Genomic DNA, 21,486 nt, shown 5'->3' with positions numbered 1-21,486 from the left:
CAATCATCAAACCGAGTCCTTCTTGGGCCAATGAGAGGGTGGAGCTCCTTGTTCAGGACTTAAGTGAACAACCTCTCTACTATCCCTAAAAGCCGGTAGGAGTGAGTTCCATCTTGCACCCTATGTCCCTAGCTATCTACCCGGTCTTACCCTTAAAATGGGAGGCTTATTGAGCCAGCCCTCACTCATGAAAATCTAAGGATAATCATGAATAAACAGGAGTCCATAGTTAGCTTAAAATTAAGGTTAAGTTACCTAGGTCATCATTTTGAAATAGTCAGTCTTAAATAGTAAACAATGTTTATAAAGTAAGAGTGACTTATTTTTTGGTCCGATCTTATGCAAACTCTTTACATTGGATGCCCCCACTTCTCATGTCTCCACAAGAACGAATCAGGATCACTTTGATTGTAGCACTTTACAACATTTGTAACATGTACAAAATGTGTCACATTCGATAGTGTCTCCAGAATAAGGTACCCAATCTTATCCATATACTATAGAACATTTTGGCTACCTACTCGAACTTGATCCACTTTTATGTCTCCACATAAAATTCAAGTATTCATGTGTTAGCCATGGATCTTTAGTTTATTGGATTTATTTCTAAGACAAAATGAGCAATTCATATATTCAATAACTACTTTATTGAATCAAACATAAATAACATCTTTATTGATTAACAGAATAAGTTTATTGTTTACAAACAACGAGTTTTAGGACATACAACCCAACAATTACCTAGGCTTAATGCAGTGTTTAATTGATTAGACCTCTATCGAAACCGGTTAATTATGCATTTAGACTTATTCAACAATTGATTAGTTCAATAGGGTGTTAGTTTTAATCTCAAAGTCAAGCAAACGAGCCAAGAATAGAATTAAGCATACAAACAATCCTTTGAGATCGATGAGCAACTAAGTAAATAAATGAATTCTGAATCCCTAAGCTAGGCCTTTTATTGATCGAATTTTCCTTTAAATTACGCATTTAATTTCTTTGCAATATAAAAAAAAAATTAAAAGCAAAAAAACCATTGTTGCCCATCTAATTCATCAATTAGCTTTAATACCTCAAGATTTCCTGTGGAGACGACCTATTCTCGCTAGCCTACAAGCTACTTATAAATTTATCTATTTTGGGTCCCATCATGCCCAAAATATTGATCCAAAAGTAAACCCTAAATTTTATTTCCTAAAACTTCTAACAATACGTGTGTGCTTAAAAAATAATAAAATAAAATGGAATCTATAGTTTATTGAAAAATATATGTAAAACAAAAAAGTTTCAAAACAAAAATAATCATCATAAAAACAGATTGTTTATGTAAAAATAAAATGTACCAGATGAAGGAGTATACGAACAACTGCAGCGGATAGATTGTGTCCCTATTTTTTTATAATTTACTGAATACCATTAATTCAAAGAACGAAAACATAGATATAACATTCTAATTAAGCATACTTATATAATAATTTAGAGAGAAAGAAGGAATTAAAGGACTTACCTTTAAAAACTAGTAACCTTCACGAATCCCCTTTCCCTCGAATGTACTGCTCAAAACGATTCGAAGTCTTTCTCTTCTCTTGAACACGAACACAACAAATGAAACTTCAAATTCCAGACACCACCACAAATGAATCCTTGTTATTCTTAAGGTAGATAATCCTAAAATGTGCGGGCTTCAGTAAATTAATTTTGAAAGGGAAAGGAAAAAGTTTTTCTTTTAAAGCCTTTTTTTTTTTTTTTTTTTTGCATCGAGAGATATATCAGACATTTTGTGAGCAACTATCAGAAGAAGAAGAAGAAAATCCACGTGAAACGAGAGAAAGGGGAATAGTTATTAAATAACTCCCTTCTAATAACTAATTTAATTAAAATCACACACACGCACGTATGCACGCACACAAAAAAACTATAGCATACAATGCGCACCCAATAAAATCTCTCACTTGCCCTTGACTAGGTGAGGCATGCCTCGTAGACATAGGCTCTCCACGTGACCCTCAAACACCTTAGTTGTGAGGGTCTTTGTAAACAAATCAGCAATATTGTACTTCGAAGTAATCTTCATGACGATCACGTCCCCTCGATGCACAATCTCTCAAATCAGATGATACTTGTGTTCAATATGCTTTCCACGTTTATGGATCCTGGGTTCTTTGGAATTAGTCATAGTACCACTATTATCATAATAGAGCGTGATGGGCTTTCCTGAGCCATACAAGCTCTTTGGTAACTTTACAAGTCGCTACATGTTCTGCCTCCATGGTGGAGTCAGTGATGCACCCTTACTTGGTGCTCTTCCAAACTACAACTTAACTATTAAGAGTGAACATTGGTCCTGAAGTAGATTTCTTAGAATCCCTATCAGTGTGAAAATCAGAGTCAATGTATCCTGTAAGGATCAAATCCTTAGACTATGTAGTCTCTCGTTCTACTAAGATACTTGAGGACGGTTTTAACAGTTGTCCAGTGATTTAATCCTGGATTAGACTGATATTTATTGACTATCCCCACTGCATAGCAAGTGTCAAGTCTAGTATATAACATCGCATACATGAGGTTGCCAACAACCAATAAATAGGGGATCCGGCTCATCTTCTCAACTTCTTAATGTGTCTTAGGACATTGTTCCTTAGACAAGACAACTCTATGTCTTAAAGGTAGCAAGCCTCTCTTAGAACTTTGCATCGAATACTTGACAAGTTTCTTGTCAATATACGATGCCTAAGACAAGGCTAGCGTTTTGTTCTTACGATCCCCAAAGATATGATGCCCAAAACAAACTACGTCTCTTCCAAATCTTTCATTTGAAATTGAGCAGCTATCCATTACTTTATATCAATCAGTGGATCTACATCATTCTAAATGAGTAGCATATGATCTACGTATAACATTAAGAAAACTAATGAACTATTGATGATTTTCTTGAAGACACAAAACTCATTAACATTTTGATAAAAACCATAAGATTTGATTGCAGTGTCAAAGCTTTATTCAAAAATCGAGAAGTTTACAAGATGGAGTAAACTAACATGCAACGGAGAAAAACATAATCAATAATCACTCTAATTACACTTAATTTGAGTTTAAAACATGCTTTAGAAAAGCTATTTCATAAGAGGGTAACATGTTTTAGAAAAGCTATTTCATAAGAGGGTAACATGTTTTAGAAAAGCTATTTCATAAGAGGGTTTGTCGAACACAATACCTTTGATGAAACTTCTTCACAACCAGCTCTGCTCCACGATAAGATGCTTCAATCTACAAGTAGACTACCATAAAGATCTTCTCTACTATTCTCTTGCAAGGATTGTGGGGTGGAAATACTAAATTGAGCTGGTTTTGATAAGACTGAAGAAGGTTTGGAGAGGGTTTCGATTTCTGCATAATTCTTGTAGAAATTCTGAATGTTTGGCTCATGATTTAGCCCAACACTCTAATTTATAAAGCTTTCATCATGCAATCTCAAAGCTTGCATGAAGGCCAACTCCTTCTTCGTGAATTGAGTGGAATTGGATGATTAAGGTGTTTGCACCTTTAGTGGAGATTTCCAACTTTTGGAAATCTTCATTTTCTTTTTCAAATTTTTGTTTTCAAAATTGATTTCTAAAATCAATTTAACAAATAAACTAATTTATTTGTTTATTAGTTTTATAAGAATTAATTCAATTAATTAATTTTAGATAAAACTAACTAATTAAACCTTTTAATTAATCTTGTTAATTTAATATCTAATATTAAGTTAATAAAACACCAATTTCACTATAATGAATTTAATTTCATATAATTAATATTTAAATTATAATTTAAACATTAATCGATTCTCCAACTTTTATTTAATTTTGATAAGATTAAACATTTCAATTGTATCATATACAATTAATAGAAAGCCTAGTTGAATTTGAACATTTCAAATTCTAAACCGTGATTGTAAATATCATCAAGATTACTCAATTTACTAATTCAAATTACGAGCTAGTAGAGGAACCTTATGGACCTACAGATCATGAGCTCCAGATTTGCAATTAACTAGTTAAACTCTTTAGAACGAATTAATCACTATTCGTTAACTACCAACGCATTCCACTATAGCTCGACAGTTGCACTCTCCTCACTGTAAATATTTTTTTGTCTATTTTAATCATAATCGATAAGTTAATCATTCACAGGTCGTTCATATTTACAGTTGGGTCAAAGATTATTGTTTTACTTCTGTGCATACATCTTGCTCCTTAAGCTCCCACTGATCCTCCATTGAACAATTGATTTATAGTCCAACATATAAACCATAGCCCTCTCTTTCATGAGAGGGAATATACGCTTAAGAGAACAACATATCTGCTAACCCTAAATCGAGTAGGAGTGAGTTCCATTTTGAAAAGCTATGTCCCCAACTATCTATCCGGTCTTATCTCCAAAATAGGAGGCTTATTAGAGCAGTGTTGTTGGACTACTCCCGCCTATGCAAATCAAAGGATAATCTCGAATAAACAAGAGTTCGTAATTTGCTCAGAATTAAGATCGAGTTACCTTAGGTCATTGAGTTTGAGATAGTCAGTTTTAACAGTAAACGGTTGTTATAAAGAAAAGTGATTATTTCGAGGTCCAGTCTTATGAAAACTCATTACACATGATGCCTCCACTCACATGTCTCCATATGAATGATTTTTGGATCACATCATTTGTATCAGTATACAAAATGGGTTGCATCTAATAGTGTCACCAGGATGAGGTACCCTAACTCATCCATATACTTATAGACCATTCTAGCTACATACTAAAACTTAATCATCTTTTATATCGCCACATAAAGTTAAAGTATTTATGTTATAGTCATGGATTTGTTTATTGGATTTTTATAAAAGAATGCAATATAAATAATAATTTATTAAATAAAATACTCAACAACATTTTTATTGATAAATAAAATATGTTAACAATATTTACAAACTGCGATTTTAGGACACCATCTCATCAGGGATATTGTACACAGAGGAGACGTGCATGTCCCACAGATAACCTCACGAGACAACTTGGCTAATCCATTTACGAAGGCCCTCTCGGTTAAAGTATTCGAGGGTCACCTAGTGGGACTAGAACTATGAGATACTTAGAACTAGGGCAAGTGGGAGAAATAATAGGGTATGTGATGCCTTAGTTTATTGTATTTATTCTTTTTCTCTTATTGTACTCAACATTTTATATATTTGTATATATTTATACACTGGAGTTTTAGTTCAAGTAGGAGTTGTTGGGTTGTATATCCTAAAACTCGCAGTTTGTAAAGTTAAACATTTTCTATTATTAATAAAGATGTTCAACATTTATTCAATAAAGTTGTTATTGAATTTTGTAAATCTGTAAAGATTAAATCTAATAAATTAAGATCCATGACTATTATATAAATGGTTGAACTTTATATAGAGACATAAAGATGGATCAAGTTCGAGTAAATAACCAAAACGGTTTATAGTATACGAATAAGGTTGGGTGCCTTATTCTGGTAAAACTATCGAATGCAACCCACTCTGTAGTTGTTACAATTTGTTGTAAGGTGCTACAAACGAAGTGATCCTAATTTATTGACATGAGGAGTGGGGGCGTCCTATGCAATGAGTTTGCATAAGATCGGACCAAGAAATAAGTCACTCTTACTTTATAGCGTTTTTACTGTTTAAGACTAACTATTTCACTTAGATGACATAGGTAACTCGATCTTAATCCTGAGCTAACAACGAACTCCTGTTTATTCGGGATTATCCTTAGATTTACATAGGTAAGGGTTGGCTCAACATCGCCAGCTCAATAAGCATCCCATTTCAAGGGTAAAAACGGGTAGATAGCTGGAGATATAGGGTGCAAGATGGAATTCACGTCTACCCGAATTTAGGGATAAGAGGAAAGTTGTTCTCTTAAGTGTTGAACCCAGTGTTGATGTTTATGCCTTAAATCTCATAGGGTCCTATAGTTTGTAAACATTGTATGAACGAACTCTTTATGTGATTAATAATATATATGATATTTTATTCACTTTGTCTATAAAATATGTGATATTTTAGTTGCATTAACCACAAACCAATAAACTAACATTGAAACTTATCATTGTAACTTAAACATGTATATGGAGACATACAGGTAGATCATGTTTAAGTAATAACCTAAATGGTCTGTAGTATATGGATAAGTTTGGGTACCTTATCCTGGTGACACTACGAGTATAGCCCGCTTTGTGATGTTACAATTGTTGTAAAGTGCTACAAATGATCTGATCCTAATCATTCATGTATTAGACATGCGAGCGGAGATATTCCATACAAAAGAGTGTGTATAAGACCAGACCACAAAATGTTTAGTTTCACTATGTAAAATCATTCATAATAGAGACTTACATTTCACCATGATGACCATAGATAACATGACCCCAATCCTAAGTAACTTGTGAACTTCTACCTATGAGGACAGTCATTTTATTTGTATGGGTGAGAGTGGCCAGATCGTCGACTCAATAAGCCTACCATATTGGGAATTCATCTGATTGGGGAGCTGGGAACACAACTATACAAGATGGAATTCACTCCTTCCCCGAGGCAAACATAAGTAGATAAATTGCTCCCTTGACCCTAGAGGAGTTTAGTCATAGTGGGACTACGATCTATTGTTCATTAGAGGGATCAAAGGTACTTAAGGAGTTAGATGTAACTACAGGGGCAAAATGGTAATTTAGACCAGTTGTACTTACGAGCAATTTATGAAGGGTCATCGTACTATTGATTGGTTATATCAAATGGACATAAAAATATATCTGTAGTGCGAAGAGTGCAGCTATCAGAGTTTAATGGAGTGCCCAACAGTTGACAGATAGTGGTTAATGTAATTAAAGAGTTTAATTAATTATTCACGCATCGTTGGAGCTTCAAGCTACAGGTCCATAAGGTCCTCTTGGTAACTCAAAAGGATTTAGTTGAGAATCAGTTTTTTGGTTAATTTGAATTGTTCAAATTAATAAGAGGGATTTAATTATATTATTTCAACTATATATGATAAATGTATTTGATACATTATAGTTTAATGGAGGAAATAAATATTTGAATGAAATTCAAATATATTTTCTATGAATGTGATTCATAGTTGTTAAATTTAATGTAAATATGATTTATATTAAATGTCGTAAAATAGAGAAAAGAAACAATAGTTTATATTATATATGATACAATATTAAAACTATAGGTTATATGTTATATTTGATATAATATATAGTTTAATATAAATATAATATGATAAGTTAGTTATGATATTTATTTAAATTATTTTATTATTTTGAATAATAACTTCATTTATTCTCTCTCTAACCACCTTAGTGGGTGGTTATCTTTTTTATGGCAAGAGGAATAAAAGAAAATTTGTTTTCTCTTATTCCTCAACTCTACGATCAATGCATTGGGTGTACGATTGAGTTTATAGAAAAGTTCTGTGTGTTTCAATCTTTTTCTTCCTCCACATTCAAACTACACCTCCTAACCAAAATAGTCCGAGCCCACCACTTATGGGTTCTCACCCTGAGAATACCAAAGGCTTATTGTGGCAGTATCTTATCTGTTTGGTTCAAGATATCTTGAAGAAGGTTTTCAAGAGTTGTTGTTTCCATTCGAGGCTCGTGACTGTTCGATGTAGATTTTCGTGAAGAAACGTTCTTTAAGGGTAATGTATCTTGAACCATTTTTCTTGCATCAAGCATGTTGTAATTTATTTTAAATACATATACTGTATGTTTACTGTAAATTATGTTTTCAATAATTAATGGAATTTGGATGATCCGCTTCCACTCAATGATCTTCTTCAATATGAGTTCCTTCATCCAGGTCTTGAACAAGGGATCACACACTCTCATTGGCCTGAGAGGGATCCGTTTAGTAATTGGATCACAAACTAATTGTTTATTAGAGGATCAGTGAAACCTAAGGAGCAAGATGTAATTTCAGGAGTAAAACGACATTTGACCCAGACGTTATTACAAACAACCTGTGAATGAGTGACTTATTGATTATGGTTAAATCACGTGGACACAAATATATCTACAGTGAGGAGAGTGGAACTATCAAGCTATAGTGGTGTGACTCAGTAGTTAACAAATATTGATTAATTCGGTCTAAAGAGTTTTAGCCAATTAATCTTAAATCGTTGGAGCTCATGATCTGTAGGTCCATGAGGTCCCTCTACTAGCTCGTAAAACATGAACACCTTGAATTAGTAAATTGAGTTAATTTTAAATGACTTCAATTTGAAGTGTTCAAATTGAATTTCATTTTGAAATGTTCAAATTGAATTTAGGATTTTCAATTTGAAGTGTTCAAATTGAAATTAGGGTTTATATAATTATATTGAATATAATTAACGTTTAATTTATCAAATTAAACGAAATTGAAGAGTTTGTAATCTTTAGAGATTTATTTAAATATTAATAACATTAATAGGAGTCATGTTTAAAATTATGTGTTTGATTAATTTCATATTTGATATTAAATTATTATTATTATTATTATTAATTTTAATTAATTAAATTTATTTAATTAATTAAAATCTAATTAAATTTCATTTTTTCTAATTCAAATATAGAAATTGAATTTTGGAATTAAAAGAAATAAAACAAAAAATCAAAATTGAGAAAGTGGATTTATCCACATTTTTTATTGTCTTGGTGTCTTCATCTCCAAACAAACACCTAGCCCACTTCATTCATCAAATTAAGGTGGCCTTGGCTGAAATCTTTTAGTGTTTGCATAGTTAATGGTGATAAAACTCTCAATTTTTTATGATGGATGAGAGGACTGCTAGATTTTAGGAAAATTCTACAGAAAGTTCCTCCCTACCTAAAATCCTTACACATTTCCTTCACAGTTCACTTCAATCTTGAGTTCCGCCACTCAAATTTAAGACTGAGAATAGTAGAGAAGATGGTGGTTCATTGTAGATATGGACCTGAGAATTCGTGGAAGAGCAACTTGGATTGGAGGAATTCTTCAAAGATATATTTTCATGAAACCTTTTTCTGAAAATTTGTTTTTACATGCTTTTATAACTCAAATTAAATGTAATTATAGTGCTTATTGATTATGATTGCTTTCGTTGCATGCTTATACATCCTATCAACTTGTACCTTGAATAATCATCTTTGAAGGTGATGAATTATTTAAACTCTCATTTTTCCTTAACATTCATAGAACTACAGAGGTTTGAATGTACAAGTTTTAAGGGTTATTTGGCTCCGTGACCTTTTCCAGTAAATGGTGTCTTAGTCAGTTTACTTTCAAGGCATGACTGACATACTAGTAAAGAATTTTTTTTTTCTAACTCACTTAACCAATCTCTCAATCTTATTAAGATTAATGTGACATATTCTTAGTACATAAAGGTTATCTTCAAGATTTGAAGAACAAATTTGAACACCATGCTTATAAATAAGCACTTTATTTACAACAAAATTTAAAGTGTAACTTTTTTCTAACAAACATTTTACAGAAATTAAGTTCCTTTCCAAATCATAAACTACAAATATATTATCCAATAATAAATACGATTTTCGTAAAATTAACCAGAGCGCTCTCGCTGCCACAGTCGAGATGACGTTTCCAGTTCCGCATCGTCATCTTACCAGTCTCCATGCGGTGATTTGTTTGCGGCGAAGAAATAAAAGAATGATGAGGGTTATGAGCTATAAACTACTCCTACTCCTAACTAACAGATTAAGCAGTGGAAGTATGACTGAGAGGTAGAGACAAGGCAACTGCTAACGCGTAGTAAAGTGCATGGAAAAATAGATGAAAAGGCGAAGATGTCTTCATTGCAACACTAAGCTTGATCGCAAGGGCAACCCCAACCAATGCAAGCTATGCGATCATGCTATACACACTTGACATAGACGCATGCGATGTATATGCGATAGTGTCGAGAAGCCTATTTCTAAGCCACTATATCCCACTCACGTACTCTCACACATAAGCGAGATGAACGCATACCACCATATCCTACTTAAAGGGTGCATACGTTGTGTAGTAGAAAACAGAGCTTATTCCTAAGTTTTTCATTCTTGCTTATGCGATCCAATCCACTCTCCCGAGACTTAGATTTGGTTTTTAGACTACTCTCCCAAGTATGCCTAAATGATGAATGATGCGCTCATAAGATAAGGTAATCGCATAAACCTGGCTGACGTAAGATTATTCTTATCCCTAGTGAACACTTGCTTACATTGCTTAATGCGACCAACCATTTACCCTCTCGGGCAGTTAGTTGCTGCTGATTCTACTCATAGACAAGCGTTACGTCCGCTTATAGACAAGCGTTGCTACAACTTCACACTAAGCAAATAAGGTTTTCTCACAACACTCGCGCAACGCACACCTCCCGATGGTTTGCTACATGCTTCATATTCCTATGCCACATGATTAAGTATGCGATACTCTAGCAATCTTACTCAGTGATGCAATGAAAGTAAAGGATACTAAGTAAATGAAGATGGAGATGTAATCGAAGGAAAATATAGAAATGCATTGATCACAAAGTGTATTAATTCCTTAAGCTAAAATGTAATACACTACAAGGAAAGAAGGAACGGAGGGCCAGCTGGAAGCAATGTCTTGCTTCCAGTAGATGTATGTCAAGGCTGCTGGTGGTGCCATGGATGGGCGGTGGAGTCGACACTCTCGAGCTCTAACTCTGACGAAGGCTCTGGTCGTCACTCGGAATGGTTAAGGGGATGAAGAACTCTCAAGCTATCTTCTCACGCTTTCGTCTGGATCACAAGGATCCACCCGAAGGTAGAGAACCTCAGGCGAAAACTCTGGATAATTTGAAATTCTGCTTTACAACTTCTATTTATAGAGCTTGATCGTCGGCAGCATTTATGGACCTGCTCTAAATGTGACACTTGCGATGGGATGGTCCTTTTTTGAATCTCTGTTGCTAACAACGTGGTAGGTGAAATTTCAACATCATCTTTTTATTCTCCCAAGGTATGCGTTCATCCCTTTATTATGGTTATCATTATGTATCTGCATTCGCTTGACAACCGCAATTTCTATGCGATGGACGCATGCGATTGATGACCGCAACATCCATGCGTCGAACGTATGCATTCACCTCAGCAATGGAGAGATTCTCCACATGCGGTTGTCTTTGTGATACCCATGATTCCACGTATGTGATCGCTTTCTGCGGTTGCTACAATTGAACGCATAATAACTCATAATAGTGGGTTAGCTAAGATTCTTAATGTCGATCAACGCAAACTCGTTTTCTCACGAATTCCTAACATATTCGCCGCATATTCTACTTACCAACCCTCATAATTCTAAATAAAAGGCCTATAATGACGTGCGTTTCTGCTCGTCATCAATCATCATTCTTCATTAAACAAGTTTCCAATACGAGTAAATCATATTTACCTTGTTTGATCTTCTTCTTTTTTGCTAAATACTTGGGACAATCTCTTCCAGTGTCCCTCTTGATTGCGATGAAAACATATTCTATTTGCGACCCTTGCCTTCTTGCCCTTTTGGGCAGCAACATGATTAGCTTTTCCTTGACCCCCCTTCTTCTTCTTCCACTTTTTGGTGCCAGAAAAAGAAGGTGCAAACTTTGTTCCAGAGGTCGAACTTGTAGAACTTTTTGGAGGACGATGCAACATTTGTCTCACCCTTCTGTTCTTTAACTTTCATCAAGGACTTGTTCATAACAGCGTTTCCACGGAACTAGAGGAAACTCTCAGTTAGAGTTTCCAAAATAAAGCTAACTTGATTGACTTCATCGATGACAGACCCATTCATCTTCGCCTTGACCCATCACTCATATGTCTCCCAAACATTTTGGGCTAACTGGGACTTAAGAACATTCATCAACCACGACGAATAGCAAGTCATCGATTATTAGTGTTGTATTAATAGTATTTTTTTCAACTTGTGTAGTTATCGTCATTAAGTTTATCATTGGATAGCAAGTTAAATGTAGCGCTCTTTATAATGAAATTTCTAAAACCATACAATTTATTTATATTAGTTATACATGCATTATCCAATTGAACAACCAATCAATTTAGCAAAATTCTAATGTACCCTAGATGACATCTATTTTGCAATGATGCTTCAGTGAGTCAGAATAAAAGCCATCGTAGGGTGAACAATTACCCCTTCTCTAAATTGAGACAATCCCAAATAATAATTACACTAGAATAACTTTTATTCCTATAAATATTAGTCACCGTTGTTTGGTCCATAAATTGTTAACTTACTTAACATTTTCTTGTAAATGTAATCCCTTATTTTAGATTCTAGAGTTTCACCCCAATAAACCAACCGTAGGAAAAAATCGACTGGGCAAAAGTTAAAGCAATTCTATCCATTTCTGGAGTTTGAGTAAAAATTCATGCAAACATCATTCGTAGGGGGACACGAGCAAAGGTATCTCGAGATGGAGCATGAAGTTTACTGCAAACTAATGAAGAAGACTGTGGGATGTGTTCTAACACGTCCCTCTCCCACTTACTATAACCAGTCTCTCCAAGTAGGGCGACATAAACAAAGATATCTCGAGGCCAAGCATAGATCTCACCTATATAGGAGAAACATGAAAGGAAATTGAAGTATCATATACAACATTTTCCTTTCACTGAGTTTTCTACCTATGGTTGATTAACTTAGAAAAATTTGGCTAATAATTTTTACTAAGTGTTTGCTAACTGTGCCCAATGTAACATTTACGTTGGATAATTTAACAATGTTGATTTATGTTCATTAAACACTATAGTAAACATTAATCACTCATTATATGCTTATAGCAAATTTATCTAATTCACCTTCCAGGTAAGTTCCCAGGTATGGGTGTTCCGTTTCCTCAACTTAAATATCCTAAGACAAAGGCCCCTTATAGACAAATTTGTTATAAATTTAATCTTTTAATTAAAACCAACTTAATCATATTAAATTGAATTAAAAAATGAAACCTATTTCTAATCATATTAGAAATTTATTAACATAGGTCCAATAGTGAAATCAATTTTAAACTATTTAAAAAAAATTAACCTATGTTTACATGCAACTCTATACTATAGATTTTAATTCTAATTTCATTTAACTTATAACAATTATAAAGTTTAATGAAACAAATAAAATCTATACATGCATCTAATGACATACTTTAAAATTATAATATTTATAATTTACTAAAGTGGTGTCATGCATCATGCATTTATGTTTTCATTACTACATACATAATATTTATATAATAAAGTAATGAAAAATAACATGCTTACATTCATCCAAACCATATATTATAACATTTATTATATAAAATGATGCAACAACATTTATATTTTATAATACTTATATGATGCATGAGCATGCTTAAAGAATTATGCAACTTTATAATATAACAATTATATTAAGACGATATATGAATAAATATTTATCCTATGGTGGAATTTTTCTATATGACATATAATAATGAAAAAAAAAACAACCATACATCACATGTATAATTAAAAGCCACATTTGGGCTGAGATTGACTTTTAAAACATCGATTCAATTAATATAACACTTTATATTAATTCAGTTAATGAAAATAAACAAAAAGAATTAATTATTACAAATAATAATTAAGAAATCGAAGAAAGCCGTTGCTTAACCGCTTGGAAGGCTCGAACAGCTGGTCTGGATCAATCCTTACACACGCGCCTCACGTCCGGAGCGTAACGACACTCGATAGCACTGTAGTTGGGCTTTTGCTAGTCGTAGCATAATGCTATACTGCCTATAGCATCGTGACACTCTCTGCCTTGCAGCGTAAGATGAGTGTCGTTACGTTCTAGCCTTACGCTCAAAGGCAAAAGATGTGCTCTGCCTCGCTCGTTCAGTCAAATTTCACATTCTTGCTCCATTTTTCACCAAATTAAAGTTGGAACTTGATCACGAGCAACCCATACATGAACTATAGACTCGATTGCAATAAAATAATGCCCACAAAAATTGGATGCTTACAAATCGAAACAAAATAAAGCAACGAAAATCTAAAAACCAATCTCGAAAACATCCAATTGTGAAAAACCACATTCAATAATGCAAAATTAATATCCACCATTATTCTTATTATAGTTTGAAAATAAAAATTGGGACTCAAGCGACGCTCTAATACCTGAAAGCGTATGTAATACCCGCAGCGGAAAGATCGCGTCCTAATTTTTATATTTTGTAAAACATCATTAATTTAGATGACAGAAACATAGATGCAACATTCTAATTAAGCATGCTTATACAATAATTTAGATAGGAAGAAGGCATTAAAGGACTTACCCTTAAAGATTGATAACCTTCACGAATCCCCTCCATTGTACTGCTCAAAATGATTTGAACTCTTCCACTTCTCTTGAACACACGAACACAATAAATAAAATTCTAAATTTCGAACACCACCACAAAGGCATCCTCGTTATTCTCAAGGTAGAGAATCCTGAGAGGTATGGGCTTCAGTAAAATAATTTTGAAAGGGAGAGGGAAAAAATTTTCTTTTAGAGGCTTTTTTTCCCCACTGAGAGTTCTATCAAAGATTTTGTGAGAATCTACAAGAAGATAAAACACATAATTGATTTAATTAAACTCGAATTTTAATGCACGTGAGAAAGGGTGAAGTTATCAACTCCCTCCCAATAATTGATTTAATTAAAATCGAATTTTAAATTAATTTAATATATACATATCATATATTAAACCTTGTGTTATATCTAATAAAACACATAACCTATAGTTTATATTATATCACATATAATATAATCTATAGTTTATTATTCTTTCATTTAACCTATAGTATTTAATATGAACCATATTCATATTAATTTTGACCCATAGTTTATAATATGAATCTCATTCATATCATTAATATTTGAATCATATTCAAATATTTATTAAATAAAACTTTATATTATAATGCATCACCTATATTATATTAATTATATATCATATAATTTATATTATAATGTATCACATGCATTATATTAATTATATCTTATATAATTAATTATCTTCAATTATTTTGAACAATTCAAATTAATCTAAAATTAATTTTGATTCTCATTAATCTTAGTTGAGCTAACAAGATCTTATGGACCTATAGATTGAAGCTCCAATGGTACTTGATTAATTAATTAAACTCTTTAATTAAATTAATCAACTTTCATTAATTAATTAAACTCTTTAATTAAATTAATCAACTTTCATTAATTATCGGTCACTCCACTAAATACCGACAACTGCACTCTTCGCACGATAAATATATTCCCGTGTCCATTAGATATAACCAATCAACAGTGCGTTGACCATTCACAAATTGCTCGTAAGTACAGTCGGACCAAAATTACCATTTTGCCTCTAACTCTTTTAAGTATCTAATGAACAGTTAGTTATAGTCCAACTATAACCAAATCCATTGTTCAAGCTCCGAACTCAGCCCTTAAATGAGCTGTTTTGCTACTTACCCTAACGCTAGGGAAGTAGTGAATTTCTTCTTGTGTAGCTGTGTTCCAAACTTCTCAATTAGAAGAATCTCCAAAATGGTAGACATGTTGAGTCGGCGAAACTAACCACCTTCACTCATGCAGATCAAAGGACCGTCTTCATAGGCAATAGTTCACTACTTACTCAAAATTCAGGTCAAGTCACTTATGGTCATCTTGGTGAAATGTAAATCACTTTTAGCAACAGTGTTATATAGATTCTATTCATTTTATGGTCTGGTCTTGTATAAACTCTTTATATAGAATACCCCCGCTCACACATATCTCCACACGAATGACCAGGATTAGATCATTTGTAGCACTTTACAATAATTGTAACAACTACAAAGCGGGTCGTATTTATAATGTCATTAGGATAAGGTACCCAACCTCACCCATCTACTACAGACCGTTCAGGATATTACTTAAACACGATTTACTTGTATGTCTCCACGTACATGTTTAAGTTATAACAAAATAACTTTTGATCTTAGTTTTATTGGTTTTGGGTTAATGCAACTACATGTCGAAAAAAATATCTCTTATTTTATTAGATAAATAAATCGTTTGTACAAATACAATCACAAAGTACATCAAGAGATTTAGGGGATTAACTCCAATACCACATATTATTGAAATATGAACTCAACACTCCAAACACTCAAAACACAGACACATAAACCAACTCAGCGCGTGTAAACAACCCCTAAATGTTTTAAATACTAAATTATTATTATTATTATTATTTACTGTTTTATCACTTTCATGGGTATTTTAATCCTAATAAAGGTAATCACTAATATTAAAAAGGCATTGGGGGTTTAATATTATATAAATTTTACCATTTTATTGATTTTAAATTTCAAAATCTATTTTCTAAGAGACATATGACAAAGGAAAGGAATTAATTTGATGTGACAATATAATTATTAGATCAGGAGAATACATATATGTATATATTGAAACAAATTGAGATCACTTGGCTTGTTCAATTTTCAAATTTTATTTAGGATATTTGATTTGGGGAAAAAAATTGACATGAGGCTTGAATGATTGATGAAAGGGAATTTGAATAGGGAAATTTAAAAATATTATTTTCAAAAATTAAAAAGAATTAAGTCAAAGTCAGCTACAGTTTAGAAATGAATTAATAATAAAAAATTAAAAAAAAAAACAGAAGAAGAATAAATAAATATGTACAGAGAAAATTAATGGGGAAAAAAATTAAATCAAATCAAATCAAATGTCAATTCTAGGGTTGAGTAGAGGAATGAAAATCAACCTAGTTATCCATGCAAGGATTCTGCTGTCCCTTTTTATCCCTTTCTTTTCACATCCCTCATATCTTATTTATTGGATCCCTTTTTTTTTTTTTTTTCAATTTTCTAATTTCTATCCTATTTTCAAAATAAGATAAATTAAAGAAAATACCAAAGGGAATTTTGGATTTTAATAATCAAAAGAATGTAATATTCAAAGCTTGATCAAATTTTTAATTAAACAATCAACCAATCTTCTATGGTTGAAGATATTGTGTTTTATGTGTTAGATTATGTCTATATTACATTATTTAGATGTGTTTAGTTTAACTTTGCAACGGTTTAATTTAAAAATAAATTATTTTAAAATAAATTAAAATATTTGATAATCATTCAAAATAGTTTTTAAAATGTATTTTAAACAATTTTTATCAAAAATTTTTAAATAAAAATGACTTTTTTTAAAAAAATATATATATATATTATTTCTCTCATCAATCCAAATAGAACCTTAAATATAAATATAGTCAATATTTTTCATATAAAATAAACATGACAATAATTTGGATTTCAAATTCTTAAAAATGGTAGAGACATGGGCATGATTGGATTGACTAGAAAAAAAATTCACAAAAGTCATTTTTATTTAAACTCTTTTGATAAAAATTATTTAAATAAACTTTGAAAACGTTTCAAAAGCTATTTTGAGTTGTTGTCAAATAAATTGTTTTTTTTTTCAAAATTAAACCATGGAAAAGTTAATACAAACAAACACATGATTTATAGCAGGATTATTTTTTTGAAATGTGTTTAGAATTGATTTTGTAAGTCTAAGGGCATGTTTGGATTGATTTTTAAAAAAAATTTAAAAAAACTTATTTTTATTCAAAAATGATTTAAAATACATTTCAAAAACTATTTTTAGTGGTTGTCAAATATTATAATTTTTATTTCACAAAATGATTTGTTTTTTAAATTAAATACCTAAAAATACATTCCAAATAGACCTGGAGAGAATTTTAATTACTTTTATTGTGGAGAAAATAATTGTATATTAATTTAATAAAAATCACTTAGTATTTATTCAATTGCATTGATTTGTGAATCTTAGTCTTAGTTTTTTAAGTTGATTTTTCAAAAGACTTAGCGTCTCTAGTAATTAACTCTTAAAGGTTCAAATATTAATTAAATTTTTATTACAAATGGAATGCATTATTTTAATGAACAAATATAGAGGACTCGAACTAAGTCTATAGATATAAGAATGCAACATATCCTAGAGAAATTGAATAAAAGTAAGGTCAATTCTTAAAGTTTGTATCTAAATCGTTTTTTAACTTTAAAATATGTCTACTAATTCTAAATTTAATGGACACGCGATTAAAAAAATTTATAGATATATGATACACGAAAAGTTGTCAGAAATAACTTCTTCTAAGTTTCGTTTTTCAAAATTAGCATATTTTTTGAAAACTCGTTAAATTAGTTTTTCTTGATCTATCTCGACATCAATAGATTTACATAAAAATTTATGTCATATTTGGTAACCATTTCGTTGTATATTTTATAAGTACGATAGTTGAATTTTTAGCTAAATTTTAAAAACAAAAACTAATCTTTGAAACTTTTTTTAGTAGATAACAAATTAAGAAATTTATGGGTGGAAGTAGTATCTATAGACTTTAACTTTTTTTTACATTATTGATTGTTTTGGGCTATGTTGGTGAAGTCTTGGGTTCTACTAATTTTTTCAAATACGATATAACTTTTCCAAATTTTATATCGAATCTTATATCTTTTCAATTTGTCTCCAAATTCAGTTTTTTTTTTAACCAAAATTTATATAAAATTTTTACATAATTTTTCAAATCTTTACCTTGATTTTCGTTTCTACAATTATATGAATTTTCAAATTTTCAAATGAATTTATCAATTAAGATTTTTCAGATGGATCTCAGATGCAGTGTGATTTTTAAATTTTGTAAAAGATTAAATTTTGAAAAAAAAAAAATAAATAAAGAATCTCGATGTTAATCTATATGAGATTTATCCAAAAAAGCTCAAATATATAAAATGTCAGTATGAATTCTACTCAAGATAACACCAAGATTCTCTATATCTCCCAAATCTTACTTAACTTTTGGCGAAATTTGATCTTTGGGCAGAAAGATTTGAAAAATTATGTAAAATTTGATATAAAATTTAGAAAGGTTACATAATATTTAGAAAAATTGATAGAATCTTGGTGCTAAACGGCTGAGATTTCATCGAGAAAGTCTAGAACGATAGATAAGTTAGAAAAAATTAATTTTTTAGGTAAAACTTAGTGGTCGATCTCGGGAGAGATTGACTAAGAAAAACTAAGGGGTTAGTTTTGAAATATGAAAACTTGATAATACTATTTCTAACAATTTCTCATTATACATTGTAGGTCAAATTTAAAGACTTAATAGACAAACATAAAAGTTCACCTAATTTACTCCCAAATAAACACGAATAAGCCACATTTGATAATGGTTTTTTTTTTAATATAATAAGTAATCTATGAACACCACTGGTTTTTTTTTTTTTTTTTTAAGTTTTTAATCTTGTTATCTATTTTCTTAAAAGTATATTAAAAAATAAAGTTAAAATTTGAAAATTAATTAAAATAATTTTTTGTTAAAATGTTTTTGTTTTGAAATTTGACTTGAAAAAAGATGGTCCTATTGTTTATAAGAAAACAAAACACAGTTTAAAAAAAAAATTAAAAAGTAAATTGTTACAAAGCATGGCATGATATACTAAACTTGTAATTCCAATTAAAAGCAACAAAAAAATATTGGCATAGAGCCCATAATTACAATAATAACAACAATAGTAATAATAATTAATAATAATAAAATAAAAAGAAAGAATTAGAAAGGGGATTTAGGAAGCGTAAAAGAATAGAGATGGGGGATGATCAGTAGTTTCAATTCAACTGACATATTTTTATTCTCTCTCAAACCCTAATATTATTATCAGACACTGACTTTGAAATGATTTCTATTGGATTTCCAACAAATACTTCACTTTACTATAAACTCCCTCTCCCTTTTTTTTCCTTTTCTCACACTTCTGAACCATTTTTTTTAATTAATTTAATTTCAACTCTTAAACTTTCAAATAATTCACATTCAACCATAAAAATTAGTTTAATGTCATTGTAATATCTATACTTTATATTTTAAGATTTTTTATTTCGTGTCGAAAAAAGTTCTAAATTGCGATGACCGAAGATATAGCACAAAATTTGTGCAAATATTCAATTTTTATTAGTCTTCTTAAGATTAGTTCATGTAGTTAATTCATCGTTAAGTATTTTCAAACAAAAAATAATCTCTTAGTAGCATTTTCTTTATAAATTGTGAAAAAATATTCTCATTATGGTATCCTTTTTTATATGGAAATTATTGATACAATATAAAGATTAAAATTGGACAATCGAAAGTAACGTGACTAAAATAAAATGAAATAAAAAAAAATACTGATGGATATTTAAGAGCCACGTGTAAAATGGAAGATCTTAGGGTTTTTCTTTCATTGCAAGATACAGAAATTAGAACAGAATGTAAACAAATCAATTATTTAAATAATAATATAACACAAACACAAAAAGGTCCTACCGGGAGTCGAACCCAGGTTGCTGGATTCAAAGTCCAGAGTGCTAACCACTACACCATAGAACCGACTTGTTAATTAGTTTATTATATTTTTAAAAACTATTAAAAAATTATTTATTTATTAATTAATCAGGTCAGATTGCGGAAGATTCTTAGTCTAAATTTTATATGAACACTGTTGATGGAAACAACGTTAATAGAATATAAATTACTTTTTTCTTTATTCACTGCAAACATCATGTAACACGTATGCACATAAAAAAAGGTCGTGTATAAACTCATACGGACGTGACAATGATCTAAAACGATGATAATTAGAAACTAAGATATGTGTAACAATGATCTAAAATAATGTAGTGGTATTTAAATTTGTATTTTCATAATAAATTATCAAAATAGTATTAATCTAGAAGAACTAACAGCTATTACGATTTACAGAAAATATAAGAATCAACTTTAGCATTTTTAAAGTATAGAACGTCAAATAAAATGAGTTTGAATTAGAAGTTTTGGTCGTTAAACCTAAACTTTTAAGCTTATGTGTATTTGGTTAGTAAATTTTAAGAAGTATATAATGATTAGTAAAAGAAAGTATATGTCAAACTTTTAATTATGTATTAAATATGTCACTGAACTTTCAATTTTGTGTTTAAATGGGTTTTTGACTTATTTACCATTTTTTAAAATAAAAAGACATATTAAACACAAAATTTAATATTTAATATCTTATTAAGCATAACATTCAACTTTATATCTACTATATCAAATAAATTTTTAAAAATTTCGAACAATAATTCTCCTTGCGATTTAAAACAACGACTTAAAGAGCTAACATATGTATTAACTCAATAAACATAAACTTATATTATCAACTTCAAAATCTGAGGTTCTTATCGATATATATATATATATATATATATATAAAACGAGAATAAATTCATACACATTCCAAGATGAACACATCAATACTAATTTTGTTTTATGAAAAGGGAACTATATTATATGATGCAAAACAAGAAGGGAGCAAAGTAAAACCTACTT

General features: G+C 30.7%; 1 non-coding gene across 1 annotated transcript; it reads right to left on the bottom strand.

The window, feature by feature from the left end:
* Positions 1-20,439: 20,439 nt before the first annotated feature.
* TRNAQ-UUG lies at positions 20,440-20,511 on the bottom strand. The gene has a single exon. It is a non-coding gene; the product is annotated as a tRNA-Gln (tRNA).
* Between the last annotated feature and the right edge of the window lie 975 nt (positions 20,512-21,486).

Source organism: Benincasa hispida, chromosome 9 (genome assembly GCF_009727055.1).
Source record: "Benincasa hispida cultivar B227 chromosome 9, ASM972705v1, whole genome shotgun sequence".
Lineage (NCBI taxonomy): Eukaryota > Viridiplantae > Streptophyta > Magnoliopsida > Cucurbitales > Cucurbitaceae > Benincasa > Benincasa hispida.
The sequence above is the reverse complement of the archived record's forward strand: the minus strand, read 5'-3'. Positions and strand labels throughout refer to the sequence as shown.